The sequence below is a fragment of the Diadema antillarum genome, unplaced genomic scaffold, assembly GCF_040938485.1.
Source record: "Diadema antillarum isolate AM-2024a unplaced genomic scaffold, OU_Dant_1.0 scf00000067, whole genome shotgun sequence".
NCBI lineage: Eukaryota > Metazoa > Echinodermata > Echinoidea > Diadematoida > Diadematidae > Diadema > Diadema antillarum.
The window spans coordinates 397,476-413,319 of record NW_027270956.1 but is presented as its reverse complement, the minus strand read 5'-3'; the positions used below and the strand labels follow the sequence as shown (position 1 = coordinate 413,319).

Genomic DNA, 15,844 nt, shown 5'->3' with positions numbered 1-15,844 from the left:
TATCACTCTATCGCACGCGAGCGTATCGCTTTGCCATAGTTATGCACGGCGAGCATTATGTGCTGCTAGCCTTGTGTACAAACGCTCGTGATAATTTTTTCAGAGTAAAAACGTAGGAATACAATCGCGTATTCGGAGATAAAACACGCGATCGTTCGTAAATTTGCACTAGCTTTTTCTCGAAGATTCGGGTAAGCTGTACCCGATACTTCGTAAATAATAGGGGTCTAATTCTCAAATGCTCCACCCGACCCTTCGTATATTAGGGCATATAATCTACGAAAGGTCGTGTATCGCGACCACCCGACCCGAACGCGATCACCCGATGAAACGAAGTAAGCCATTGAAAATAGATCTCCGAAATTTCTTCGATTTCACAATCGTGAAACTTGAGCGAGTATGATCAATTAAAAAACGAAGAGGGGCACCATTTTTAAGGTTGTGAATTTTCCTGTTGAAAACAAGGCAAATTATGTTTTCTTACTGGAAGTGGGGTAGTGAATGAACACGCGTGGAATGTGTTGTTGATACCCAGACAATGGTCGTGGACAATGGCCAGGATTGGAATGTTTCATGAGGAATTCCACTATCGCAGCTAGTCTTTGTTCATTCTGAAATGTGGTGTGTGCAAGCACATGGAAACATGTGCTTACTTCTTTCATGTGCATGCATTTCACCCTGTGTCAAGAATTCAGACTAGCAGTGCTCGGGGCAATCCACATGAATAATTGATTAAGCATTCATGTGCCTTGCAGCAGAGCTCGGGACAGGTGGCAGCCAGGTCCATTGTTCAGGGTCATTGTAAGTGCACACTCACATACACATCATTGGTTCCTGTGTAAAGTTCAAGTTTTGTACAGAGAGTGAAAATTCGATCACAATCTGGAACCTAACATTTAAAACTCACAGCATTGAGTCAGCAGCCAATGGATACTACGCAATGCGACACGCCGCGTCTTGCGACAGATTTCGACCAATCACAGACCCGGAATTCCGGTGCGAATGCGAGGATAATCTTTTTAAACTCGACGCTAGACATGTCTCTGAATTTTGCTAGTTCCTGACCCGTATTGAAATGAAGATGGGAAAACGTGCCCTTATTGTGATACTATATACCTTAGCGGACATAGTCTTCACCATATTTTAGAGGGGCATGAAAAATTTCAGGTTAATTTTTTGGCGTCAAACGTGAAGGAATATTTTTGAATACAATACCGAACTTCGAGAGGGATTTTGATATTCTTTATTCTTCTTTTCCGTTTATTTTGATCATGAGCATATTTGCTTATGTTTTCTCTTTCAGTCGATACTAAAAGTGTCGAAAACTGACGAGAAATACTCGTTCTACACGGATTTATTCATGACCATGTATCTGCTCATTAGTGACCGGCGACAACGGTTTCAGGCAAAAGTCGGGAATTTTGAAAATCCATTTTTTCACTGAATCACATAGCCCATTTCCTAAGCTTTGCATTGATATAAAACACTTCTATTCTTCGGCACCATAAGTGGGCATAGAACGAGAAATAAAATGCACTTTTTAAGTTGTTAGCCTGACAAAATTGCGAGAAAACAGGCTTTGAAGATTCACCTCTTTCTCAAAGACAATGTCCGAGCGGCGATGCGAGGGGAGAATCACCCATCCGTACGATGGTGCCAATCGATGTTAAGCTCCACCTCTAGCAACCACATCACCTTCTGATTGGCTCACTGAGAGAGTCAAATTTCCCGGGCACCTTCCTCGGAGCTTAGCGTATGGAGCCAAAAAACAATGCATTTCGCTCGGGTTTGTTTACCAGTACGTCTTTCAAGATGGCGAACACGATAATTGCACGTATGGTGTACATACATATTGTGTATGGTGTACGCATTACGCAATGGCATCCACATGCCATGACCGTGTGCATGTAACAGGAGCGGTGGCGAATCCACACATTTACACATCGCGTTTTCATTGTGGTTGATTTGTCTTTTTCATTGGCGACCCTTGTGAAGGGAGAAAATTGCTAGTGCTGGCAAGGGTCACGCTTCCTGCTTGTTTTGTTTTTTCAAGACATGCATAAAAGACATGCAACAAACACGACTCGTATGTTTGGTGCGATCTTGACGTGTAGTACTTGAATATAATTGGTCACATGTAACCGCTCCTTTCCTCTCATCTACCTTCCATTAAGTCAGTCTGCTGTCATAATTTTTACTACATGTACAAGTAGACACATGTGAGAATATTTAGTTTTCTTTTCACACGATTATGTCATGCTACATGATTTTTGTTTCACTTCCGTTGTCGAACATTGCGGTAGAATAGTTTGGATAGAAAGCCAAACGAAGAGCACGCCTACAGAGCGTATTATAAACCACTATAGAAAGAACAATGGAGCATGTAATCGTGCACACGTGGACAAAGCATTCCCCAAACGCTGTAACTGGTAATGTGTCTCCGAAAGCCGAATTATGTAAATGTATGCGACGCACCAGCCAATTGCATGCGAGACCATGCGCCGTAGCAACGCTGGGGATATTGGCGCGGCGTTCGAAAGAAGCTCGAAACTGACGAGTGCGATCCAACATAGGGTGCTTAAAATTCCATTTTCGATAGGAATAACTTAGTCTTATGCTCTGAAATTTAGTGTAGATGTAGAAAACATATCAAAGATTCGATTTCTGCAAAAAACCTAAATCGACAAAAATAATGGTCAAAATCTTTGTAACCCGCCTAGGAGGGAATTTGCTCTTGCGACTTTTGCCTGAAACCGTTGTCGCGGGTCACATTACGTATGCAAGCACCGCTCAGCCGTGCATACGACTTGAATAAATACGTGCGTTTTCGCTCACGCTGCGGACTGACTGTACCTTGTGAAACATTGGCAATGAGCAGTAAATTCATGATACTACGTAGACAACTTTTAGCAACAAGTTCATTATCTGTATACATCTGAAAGCCCTTGATAGAGAATCAACTCTATTTCATGCCAGAGCAAAACCTGGCACGATAATAAAGAGCTCATTCAAAACAAGTTTCAAATTTCCCAGTGGGACAGACTGACTATGAATTTTATAATAGTTCACATATTACACCCAAAGGAAAAAAAAATCAAACAATGCAACATTCTAAAGTATTTTAAAGTACTGTAATACAATAATTGCACTTGTTGTAAATATGGTCATATACAGTTTGTACTGGTAGCTGAGAGTGCACTGGCACAACTTTCATAAATTTAAAGGCATGATTTGCCATTTGCAGATGAAACAAAAACCCAGCATTAGTGCTTTAAAATAGTTTTAAAATGTGAGTTAGGGATAGAAACAACCACTGTACAAATTTGAATCAGTAAAATCGATGTTAGATAATGTTAAATATACAAAATGTGAACAATAGTTATGATAAAAATGTTTCTAGACTAAACTGTCTACAGTTACGATTTATTAAGACAAATACTATCATAACCTCCTTCTATTATAGGCTTTATTGTGAAAATTTTATATGGTAGGATGTTTTGTGGTACAACAGACCTACTCATATGCATTAAATGTGATATTTTGAACATTTTTTAAATCACTGCTCCCAAAGGTAAACCGGACCTTTAATATCTTTCTATTTCTCACTCTCTCTTTACCCTTTAATAGTCTTACTCCTCGGCTACATCATCGCATGTTCCACAATGTAAACCCCTAGTTTGCCACATTATTTTGAGACTGCAATGCATGAGTGCTGTTGAAAAACATTCCGTGTTACTACACCATGTAACTTTTTATAGAAAATTTTATGCTAGAAATGCAGAAGAACAAAGTTGTAGACAACATTGCAACTTTTGCTGTGAGGTAAATTTCGTACCAAAGCTATAAAATGTGCATAACGCTTTCTGCATACTGTAGCATACTGCGATTCATCTATTGGTTCGTGTGCTGTTTGTTGTTCACGTGAGCATATAAACAAGTGAAGTTGGTAATGGGTCAAATGAGTCGGGCATGCAAACATGGCACACAAAGAATTAAGTTGATCACACAATGATAATTTTCCAGATATAGCATGATTATTTGGGAGGTAAAATCCAATCTTACCCAGCAAAAACAGTGTTATCTTCATTTTATCCCCAGAAATATGCAAGATGGGTTTAATCTATTCTAACAATCTAACGATGCAATCTACTGAAATAATTAAATTCAAAGAGGAAAGTTGAAGAATATAAAATGAGAATACCAGCTGGTTAGACATTTTGAGTGCAAATCAGCAAAATCATCATGAAGTTGTGACAAACTCAGATAAACTGGTTTAAAAAGAGCAGAATATAATCACACAAAACATATATCTCCAGAGAAGGGGAAACAATCAACCAAAAGCCTTGAAATTAGGCCAGCATAGATAAATCTTCTCAATGAACCTCACAAAGTGACTGGTGCCTCCTTTGCAATTCACAGCATTCAACCTTTATACAGACAGCGGGTATCCAAAGGCTTACCTTAGCTGCTCAAGCGTTCCGTTTCCTCTGACCTTGACTTCCTGACAACCCACATTAGAATAATCCGCTTGCCCGCACAATGATTACGGTATACAGACACTGCTTAGCTATTCCAATGTCACTCCAACATCTAGGAGAGAGATAATGCACAGAAATGAAAATGTCTCCTATGAAATCAGCACCTAAGTAGGTCATTCATTTGCCAACATCAGTTTACAGTAACACTACACACTTACAACCTGTACAATGGAGCAGGTCAAATGACTCGATAAAAGTACAACATGCAGTGAAACCAATTTTAATCCGGGAGCTCCGATTAAGTTCAGGTTCGAAGAAAAAACATTTACCATACGAAACTGTTTCATTTTATTTCTTGTGGCACACAGGAAATGTGGCACACAGGGGATTTACTCCATGGCACATAGAGAGTTTATAAAATGAGAAAGTTAAAGTTCCACTCCAGAAATGTTCACGTTGACCTTTCTGTTTAAAAACAAAATGAGCTGAATCAGATGATATGTTTCTGTACAGAATGCTTGTTTATTCATACAACACAACAATGCTTCAAAACGAAGAATACAAAATTCTCTGATTGTTGTTGGGGTTTTTTCTGCCCGAGGAAAAGGACATTTAGTCCTTATTTGATTATAGGTCAGTTGTGGCAAACTTGTGAGGTCATGACATCCTTACATCATCCAATTTGCATACTAGCATGTGACGGCCAGCGATATCACAATTTTGTGAAACCATCAGAAACTTTAACTATGACCACTCCCATGCATTTGCACAGTAAAAAAAAAAGAAATGGAAAGATGTACCTTATAGATTCAGTGCTTCAAAATGTTTCCCAAATGTGAGTTAAAGAAACCAAAACCCAAATATAAGCGTGGATAGAGTGAAAGGCGTAAATATTAGCACAACATGTAAAGTGAAAGCAAAATTGGACGATTGATTAAAAAATTCTGAATTTTCGAAGATTCTGTGCCATCATCGCTGGATGAAAAGACTACTATGGTTCATGATGTCATGTAAAGACAACAATACAGATATAAGAAATAGAACATATTTCAATTATTCAGTGCTTGATTTTGATAACTCTTTCAGAATGCAGGGGGAATAATAATAACTTCATCATAATGAGTATGTCAGTAACCAGTCAATGGAATGTGTACTTTTCATGTAAAGAGAAATGAAATTTTGTTGAATTCTCCTCATACTTTCTTTATGTTCTTCTTGGAAAGAACCCCCAACCCCATCCTGCCCCCCTAAAGAAGCGTAATACTACATGTACTGTATTTACAAATTGTACATTAAACAGCAATTCAGAGAGTACAAGTGTATGCCTACTATACAACATCCATTTTAACACTAATGTGCCATTTCATATTTCATTTTAATGGATTTTACTGGGCATCTTTTGTTTATATTTCTATCGAAGAAAAAACATGACATACAAATAAAAACAAAACAGTACGTATGCATTATGATTGGATAGGCCTACAATCAAACAAGGCTTTACTGGGCATCTTTATACTGGAGGGACCATAATCATAAAGCAACTGGGGTGAAGGAAGGATATCCGACAACCTATTTGATTTCAAATCTTTAAAGCAGTTCCGAGTTGGAAAGAAATTAAATATTTTCTTCCTTTTTGCTAATTGCTGTACAAGACATTACATTTCATAATGAAGTGAATATCTTGGTATACATTGCTCACATTTAACAGATTTCTGAAAGCTCTGGGTACAACACCATAAATTTGTGACGCAAAGCAACGTCAAGGAATGTTCTTTTCCTGTCAGGGAAATACGATTCGCAAGATCACATGGTAAAAACAACAGCTGAACAGGAAAAGATATTAAAAGTGACACCTTGCATGTTTGAAGTGCTTACACAAGGAAGTGATGGAAATGATCCCTGATGATGCACAAGATTTAACAGTGTGCTTGGAAGAGCAAAATGCAAGCACACCACTGTTAAAGGACAAATCCACCTCATAGACATGTGGATTGAGTGAATGCAACACTATTAAAGGGGACCTAAACCCAAAGAGCGATGTGGATTGAGTTAAAGCAGTACCATTAGCAGAGCACATCAGTGAAAGTTTGAGGAAAATCGGACAATTGATGCAAAAGTTATGAATTTTTAGGTTTTGGTGTTGGAACCGCTGGATGAGACTACTAAAGGTTATGACGTATGTGTGGACAACAATACAAAGAAAATATATAGAAAATTCTACAAAAATGCACTTTTCTAGCATCATGAAAGAGCACTTGACTCACCACTTACAGAAAGCACGGGGAATAATTGCTACCCTTAACATACATTGGTCACAAGTCAAGAATTTTTTTTTTTTCAAAAAATAAAATTTTGTGAAATTCTCTTTATATCATCGTTCTACGCATGTGACATCATACACTGTAGTAGTCTTCTCATCCAGCAGTGACTGCGCAGATACACCATAAAGGTAAATTTCCATTCAAGGAAATCATAAAGGTGTCTATGGACCAGCCCCATCTAGTAACAACAGGTCAACTGAAAAACAACACATACTTTTCTTTAACTCTCAGTTGTAGGAGTTGATTCAAATAACCCTGTGTAGAAAAAGGATTTAATTCACTGGGAAAGCTGGATGGAAGGCTACACTGGTCATTCTCTTTCCTCCAGTAACAAGAAAGGCAGAGCACCAGCTGAATAAGAAAACATCATTCAAGACTAATATTATACCACATGGAAATGAAAATGAGACCAAGAAAGATCAATAACCTCCCACCCCCCATGACAACATAGCTCCAGGAAATAATTTCTGCTTCAGTCAAGACTCCCCATTATTCCTTTATGTCTATCACTAGCTTTAGTCCGTTCAGGGTATCATGTGTCATTTGGCAAAATATTTGAAGAAAAAGTCAAGATCAACATCTATAGTCAAAGTGGATTCTAGGAAGTATGAGTATTATAGTCAAGTATACATAAGGGTATAAAAGTTTTCATGAAGAGCACATGCTCATCTGAAGACAGTTTCATGAATGAAACATGTTTTTGTTAAACAATGATGTCAGTTCCAATTTAGTCATATCTTCACAGCTCTTCTACTGGCCAGTAAAATACAAATTATAATTAACAAAATATTCTGTAAATACTACACCATCCATAACCCCTACATTATTCAGAAGAAAAAAAAAACACCAGATAATCACTGACAAATCATTTAAACTTTACAATAATTGAATATGACAGGAAGGACATAAAATACTCTTCTTTGGCTTGTGTGACGAAAAAAAAATCGAAAGATTTTAATTTGAGACTTGTGATATGATGATGATTGAATCACCTCACTACTATTGCTGCTTGGAATAAAGACTTTAAAGAAATGTCTACTACAGTCAGATTTGTTTGGTGTTACTCTTTTTATCAATACTCAATCTAAAATATGGAGTGATTGCACTTTAAACACATAATTTCTGGCAAAGGGTCATGCTCCTTTCGCCACTTTGGGCCAGGCTTGTGATTATCATTTCAATGGTGTTGTGGGGGTAAAGCCACCGGCTAGACTGGAGGGTTGGCGGCAGGAGGGAAGTTAACGGGAAGAGGAAATGAAATGAAATGAGAGAGAGGGGGTTTATGACGTCTCTCTCATATCAATACACATGTATTCCATTGAAATGTGAGTAATTCATGCTCACTTTCATCTCCCTTTTCTCTCTAACTCTCTACCTCTCCATCTCCCTCTCTTATTTCTTTATTTTTCTCTCTATTTCTCTTCCTATTTATCTCTTTTTGGGCCTTCCCTTCCCCGCTCCATCTCTCTCTCTTTCTATTTCTCTCTTTATATTTGTCTCTCTTTCTATTTCTCTCTATATATTTGTCTTTTTCTATCTCTCTATTTTATGGTCATTTTCATAAGTTGAGAAATGTAATTGCAATGCTGGATTACAATTATGATAAGAATTATCATCCATATACTCGACCGAGGAATGCTTTGCAGATTCTGTGGTTTTGAATTTCAGAGCCAGGATGAGGAGGTGTGGCTTCTTTCCGAGTTCCCATCAATTTACTTTAGTATAGTAGCACACGCTGTGCTGCAGCACCAGTATTTGATTAATGCATTTTTGTATTGTTTCGTTTTGTTTTGTTTTTTGCAGGGGAGTTGCGGAAGTGATTGAAGGGTCAGCAGAAGCTCCGCCCCCCCCCCCCCAAAAAAAAAAATCGATTTGGCGGTCAATCCGTACATGTGACTGTTTCGCTCCATAATTCTGGAAATTGTTGATTGGAAACCACCTCCTGGCCACAATTTGAATCACGATTGGAATTACGATTCAAATCACATTTCGCGATTTCAGTTTGCATACCCACGGCTAAAATTTGAATAATTTGAATCATGATTCTATTGATGCATCATTACAATCGCGATTCCAATTATGCACTCTCGGTATAAGTGTGAAAACAGCCTATATTTCTCTCTATCTCTCTCTATATATTTCTCCATCCCTGTCTCTCTCTCGCCCCCCCCCCCCTATTTCTCTATATCTCTCTTTCTCTTTTTCTTTGCCCAGGGCAGCTAAACTCTTATTCACGTTCATGGAATGTTGAATATTTCCACATAGTACTCCTCTTTTAAGCTGTGTGACTCTTGTGAAATGATTTCTGGGAGCAAAGCATCACAGAATCACACATTTTGAGCCATTTTCCTGCAGACCTTTTCTGAAAATTCCTCCGGTGATCATAGAAATTGTACTTTCAATCAATTGTGGTAATTGTAATGAGTACAAGAAAAAGTACATGTAGTAGCAGTAGTGGTAGTAGTAGTAGTAGTACTAGTAGTGGTAGTAGTAGTAGTAGTAGTAGTAGTAGTAGTAGTAGTAGTAATATAGTAGTAGTAGTAGTAGTAGTAGTAGTAGTAGTAGTAGTAGTAGTAGTAGTAATGTAGTAGTAGTAGTAGTAGTAGTAGTAGTAGTAGTAGTAGTAGTAGTAGTGGTGGTGGTCGTAGTAGTAGTAGTAGTAGTAGTAGTAGTAGTAGTAGTAGTAGTAGGAGGAGGAGGAGGAGTAAAAGTAAATATAATAAAATAGTAGTACCATCAGTAGTTGTAAAAGTAGTGGTAGTAGCAGTATAGTAATACTAGTAGTGTAGTAAGAGGAGAGATGGCAGTAGTGGCAATACTACAAGTAGTTACATGATTCCACTGGAAAACAGATTACTATCACTTAATAATGTGCATCATTCTCCACTGGATATTAAATGACAGTTTCATACAGGTGTGGGATCACAAGAATCTATCTTGACTGCATACAAACATACATACACTCTAATCTTACACAGCAGACCTATGGAAATCTTGCTCGGAAGGCTCTTCTGATATTTCAAACATTAAAAATTTAGCTTCTGCAGATTGATACACAGATGTACAATTAAAGTATGTACAAACTGTACATTTGCACTCATGACATTTCTGCCATCTTTTCCTCCAGTAAAAGGTCAAAATTGGACTGTTTTACCTGTAAATTATTGTATGGACTCAATACATAAATACGATTATCATGTGCATTGTTATTATGATTCCTATTACTTGTAACAGACTGTTTCAATCAAAAGAAGTCCATTACTTTGTTTTCTACAGTCAGAGGCAATCTGCACTTATAGTAAAACCAGTTCAACATTCACAGCATGAAAATTGTATGAATTGGAGCCTTTTGGCAAGGCATGATACTTTTAGGAATTGCTGGTAACTGGCATTCATTGCACTGTGAAGACAAAAAACAAAACAAAACAAAAAAACTTTTGCATGCATTTTAGTTATTTGATAATATCTTGGCTCCTTGCATAATTTGTAAAAGTTTCATGTACATGAAAATTTCTGGTTTTACAGTATCTATACTTATCACAAAATATTGTATAATGTACACTGAGGCACAGATAGACGTAACTCCAGTTTTGCATTCATAACACAACGTGTGAAATCACTTTGGTTTGTAGTGTGAAAGGCAATGATTGCACTGTGCTACCACTATAGGCAGATTGAGATGCACACAGTCACAACTCCAATGAGTTATGATAAGAGTCTTACACTTCGTAACACTGTACTGTATACACATTAACCCATTGAGGACGAGTCCCGAGTATACTTGGGCAAGCGTCTATGGAAAATGCGTGTTGTAGCAAAATCAAACCGTCCTCAACGGGTTAATTATTAATTTGCTTCATGCCATCAAAGGCAATATTATAGTGCAGATTGAAATAAAGAAAGTCAGTATATTATGCTAAAACAGAGTCTAAAGGCCTGCTTTAATAGACCTTACCACAGCAACATTGCAAGAATGTCCAGAGAACAAAATTCCTCGCCTTGAACAAAAAAAGAAAGGAAAAAACAATACAAAAAAAACAGCAGGAGATTACAATTTTATGCAAAAAAGCACACAAAAGTTACGTCGAAAACGTCCAAGCAACATTTTGTGAGGACCGTTTTAATAGGCTGGGTTAAAAAACAAACAAACAAACAAACAAACAAACTTACCCAGACACTACCCGGACGTTGTAACGGTAACTCTACTCTACAGTGTATAGCCTACAACTTACCATCACATTGCTTCCTATGGCAAATACAGAAACAGGAATATGCCACCACTAAATATAGTGGGGACTGAGATGCTCCTATGTCCAGCAACTATAATATTACAAGAGTTCCAATCTTCTGGCTCTTAATGAAAGGCAACGATGGTATAGTGCAGGATTAATGTAGGTCGCTTCACATGAAAGTTTCAAGTGCTTTAAAGGATCAAATTACCCGGGCTGCAGAAAAACAAATAACTCTAGTCTTGAATAGAGTGTTTCAACAAGTTCCACAGCGGAAGTGTTGTCAGATATTAGGATTGCAAATCCGATCAAATACACTTTAAGTGCAAGCTCGAGCATAGAGAGGTATAATCATCATATTTCATATTAAAAGGGTCTGGGATCTGGCACATACAAATATATGTGAATTATGGTAACTTATTGCGGCTGCAGATGTTGGTGATGCTGGTATACGGGGGGGGGGGGGGGGGAGATGATTACAAGCTAGTTAATAAGCAGGAACCATGTTGTTGTGAATAATTCTGTAACACTAGCAGAATAATCAAGAGGTGAAATAATCTATTATACGCCCCTCTGCCAATTTACTGGGAGCCAGTGAGAAAACTGTAATGCAAATGTACTGATTTAGATTTCAAAGACAGTTTGATATCGCAGGCAAGTCTTGCAGCAGTGAAGACGCATGCAAACTCACCACTTTCATTACACATTCTTCGGATGTCAAAATCAATTAATGTTGAACAAACAAACCCATATGTGTCATTGTCCAAATGATGATTTCATACACACATACACACTAACACAAACACGCATATCCAAATGCATGTGTGTTTGCATGTGTTGTTGTGCTATGATCCAAGATGCTTTAGGAAATGGTGCTGTTGTTCTCTTTGAGTATTAACTCACCTCTTGGCCCCTCGCTTTCGGGCACTAGCACTTTACCGAGGGGTTACAAGATGGGGAAGAGCATTCGACAGCTTGCATGCATTTGAAAGCACACTCTATACATGCATATATACCCCATAGATGATTTTATCTTCTCAGAAATATTTTGTGTCCTACAAATGATGCACAAAGAACTAAATGTAATCTCGCTGTTCAGATATGAACAGATGGATAAAAGTTGTCTTTAACAGATTATCTCTTGGGCAGCCAGAGAAGTTTGCTAAAAGTTGTTTTGACTGAAAATTGTCACAGAAAAAGCAGCACAGGAAAACTGTTATAAACTTTTAACATTTCATTGCCCTTTTAATTCTCAAACTGTGAAGATATCACACTATCAGGATACAGCATGTGATAATAACATCGACGATGCAGGAAGTGCCCTACCACTGACAAAAGCATTCACTTTCAGAGAGCCGCACACATTTTCACATGCAAGTCTGTTTGTCTTGGGATATCAGCAATGCTTAATGCAGGCAATAACCACCTGATGATTAGGTAGACAATGTGGGGACAATTAATGTCTGCATACCTTGATGAGGATAATCTATTATAAAGCATGATTGAAGCCACAGAAAGAATGGGTCAACCCTCGTCCCAGACAAGACAACACACACATAATTATCGTTTTCACCACACTAGAGCAGGAAGTCAAGCTTTAGAAGCGATCCTGTTTAACACTCCTCACCTAAACAGGATGTGGGGAAGGAAATTATCCTCCGTGTTCATTTAATAGTTGAATAAACACTCCATTTTTTTACTTCAAGCTGTGATTTTATATCACCATCACCATCTGAAAAAGCTATTCGTATTTAAGTATGTATCCCAAATATTCCAGGAGTCTTCAACCTGTATGATGAATACATTATACAGTGTATAAATACCGTAAAAGAAAATATGAGCAAAGCAGCTTCTATAATGTAGTCCCACATACCCCTAATCATGTTTGGAATTTTTAGAGTGCATTGTCTTCACCATTTCTTTCAAGGTGAAGTTTCTGTTGTGGACCTATGGGCAGTATGACACCTATTATACTGTAGTATATAATGGCAATTTTTGTGCAAGGTTTTCATTTTCACAAATTTTGCTGACTAATATCACTGCTTATTATGGTCAAGGAAATGTCATTTGCATAAAATCTGAAAAAGAGAAAGTACAATCATGGAGCATGTGAAAGTGGTACATTATATGATCCTTTCAATTCTATGCTCCTGCTTTTCATTTCAAAGTCCACTTTAGGTTTTAGCTCGCACTTTCTGACGATAATTAATCATAATTATGCGGTTGGTTGTGGGTGCTCACCAGTTGTATTCAGACATAATTACGCAGGGCAATTGTTGGTACATTTATGGATTAAAATAGACTTAAATGCTTCCTCAAGGCCTGGCAGCGATGTCAGTCTACATAGCTCACATCACATTTCCTTTAATAAGCCATTCAATTAATTTATCCTGCAGCACTACTGTTAAACAGACAACAGCTTGCAGTTGCTAAGTCACAAAAATGCATTGCAAAAACTTTTATGTTTCCTTTACAATTATAAAGACATCAGAATGTCTATCAACATTGGCATGAAAAAAAAAAATGAAAATCTTTATTTGATTCTTTATTCACTTCTCTCCTTTATGAGTTCTCTTGTTTCATTATTTGAAAGGTCAGTATAAACATAATGAAAAACAAAATTTCCGCACTGATAGCTATCTTAAAAAGCACCTTTTCCTGGTAACCGGAATGTTTTGGGAAGTGACTTGGACATTAGCCTTCGTTAAAAGACTCTTGGCAACACAGATATACCTTCCCATTAGGCATTTCCCCACGTAGGCTTAGGCCGTGTTTATGCTTCCCCTTTTCCGGCCAGAATCAGCGTTTTGAAACGTGATTAGTGCAAAACGCTGTTGCGTTCATGCTCACTTCGATAGAAACGCCGATTCAAAACGCTGATTCAAAACGCACAAAAAGGTGCATTTACGATCGGTGTTTCTGACTAATCACGTTTGACGGGGAAGCATAAACGCAACAGCATTTCTAAATGCGTTTAGAGTGACGTCATCTAAACGCCTTTCCGGTTCACGTGACTAAAGCGCGCGCCCGGCCAGCCAGCTACCCTGGTCTGTGCAATTTTCCCATCTACTGTGTATACGCATGTCTTTCCCAGCTGCTCTCCCAGGCCAGGCCACCAATCGCAGCGCGCGCCCCAATTTGACCTGCCTCTGCTGAGGTCAGCGAAGCAATCGCAAACGCTCTTTCCAAGGCTCGAAGAAAGTGAGCATAAACAGTGCTCCCATGAACGGCGTTTTGAATCAGCATTTTGAATCAGCGTTTCAAAACGCTGATTCTGCCTTCGCAAATTGAGCATAAACACACCCTTAGTCAAGAAGGCTATGAGATCTGCTGAAAATACATACCCACTGTTAGTAACAGCCAAAAGTACCCCCCCCCCCACCACCACCTCTCTCTCTCACCCTTTTCACAATAAACAGGACTGAGTGGAATGGCAGTAGGTTGTGAGAATAAACAGACAGTGCTTTCATTCTAAAACCCAGTCTATCCTCATGCATGCACAGGACTAATGGATTTTTTAATAGCTGCTGTACTGAGCGTGAGCGCATATGCTGTGTCACCCGCGATCAATTCACCTGTCTAACATTTCTCGTTTGCAATCATGCTTCAAAGATGCTTTTACATGTGCAATCATTTTCAGAGTTACAGATTGTTCAGATATGAAAAATAAGTTTCCCAACTCAACTGACAGCAAACAACATTCCAAGCAATAATATGATATACACACTTGATCTTTGAGTTGGTCATCAAATAATTGATGATTGTTCAAAAATGTACTAATGCGGTGCTTTTGTTTAATAATACACTTGCTTGTGGATTAAAGGGAAGCAGTCCTGAGATTTTCACTGTACTGATAATTAAGAAGAGTAAAAAATATAACCTTTCACCAATTTATACGCGTGGACATCAAAAATTGTCTCCGTACGCGATTTTTAAAAAATAATTCCTGCAAGCGATCATGTAAGAGCCTGCCAAAAGGTGCAACGTCATTGATGCCCTACTCTCAAGTTGACAGCCGTGCCTCAGAAAACCAATTTAAGTGTTCAAAATGATCATATCTGATTTTTTCATTAAATGTGACAATATGTGGTTTTATTATTTCAAACAAAATATTTCAAGCTTATTTATATATACAATTAATATAAAAATAAATAGTAAACATGTATTTATAAATAACTAGGGATGACGAGCAGAACACCGCTGGAAAGAGTTGTGCATCGATGACATATGACTCTCCGCCAAGACTTGCTCATTTGCAGAGTCACACTTTTTTAACCGAAATGTCCGAGCTTATTTGGTGATTTGAAAGTTTGTTTTTGATGAAAGTAGTTCATTGGAGGTACCAACAACAACATATTTTTTTTAATTTCGTGAGGACTGCGTCCCTTTAATCGAACTGTAATCGAAGAAGCTGAGTGAAGTTTGTGTGGAATCTGAAATGAAACTCATTCCATCTTCAGTTAAATATTCCCTTCCCCCTTTTTTTTATACTTAACATAGATACAAACTATAACCCCACAGTGGCATGTAGCCTTCTGAGTCATCATTCTGAGTGACAATGAGCCTATTTCAGTTTGAGATCACCTACTGTGCCCCCAAAATCAAGAGCAAAAAAATTGTTATAATTGTTTCCTGACTTCACAACCCAGAGGTGGACAATAACATGAGTCTTTTCACGAAGAGTTCTTTCATTATAGAACACAATCTTCTTTGGGGTTTTTTTCCCCCAAATACTGGATACGCAAAATTTTTTGCAGAACATTGTTGCACATTTCGCACTACTTCGGGCTAGTAAGAATTCTAAAACCAGCGAAAA

The 15,844-nt window shown here is 38.0% G+C and overlaps 1 protein-coding gene across 1 annotated transcript in view; it reads right to left on the bottom strand.

Annotated features, from left to right (window-relative positions):
• Window positions 1–15,844, bottom strand: part of LOC139716584 (unconventional myosin-X-like) — a 192,287-nt gene that overhangs the window by 159,997 nt on the left and 16,446 nt on the right. Inside the window, exon 2 of the mRNA XM_071628111.1 lies at window positions 4,461–4,590. The gene's annotated coding sequence lies outside the window, so the exon portion shown is untranslated. The remainder of the gene's footprint in view (window positions 1–4,460; window positions 4,591–15,844) is intronic.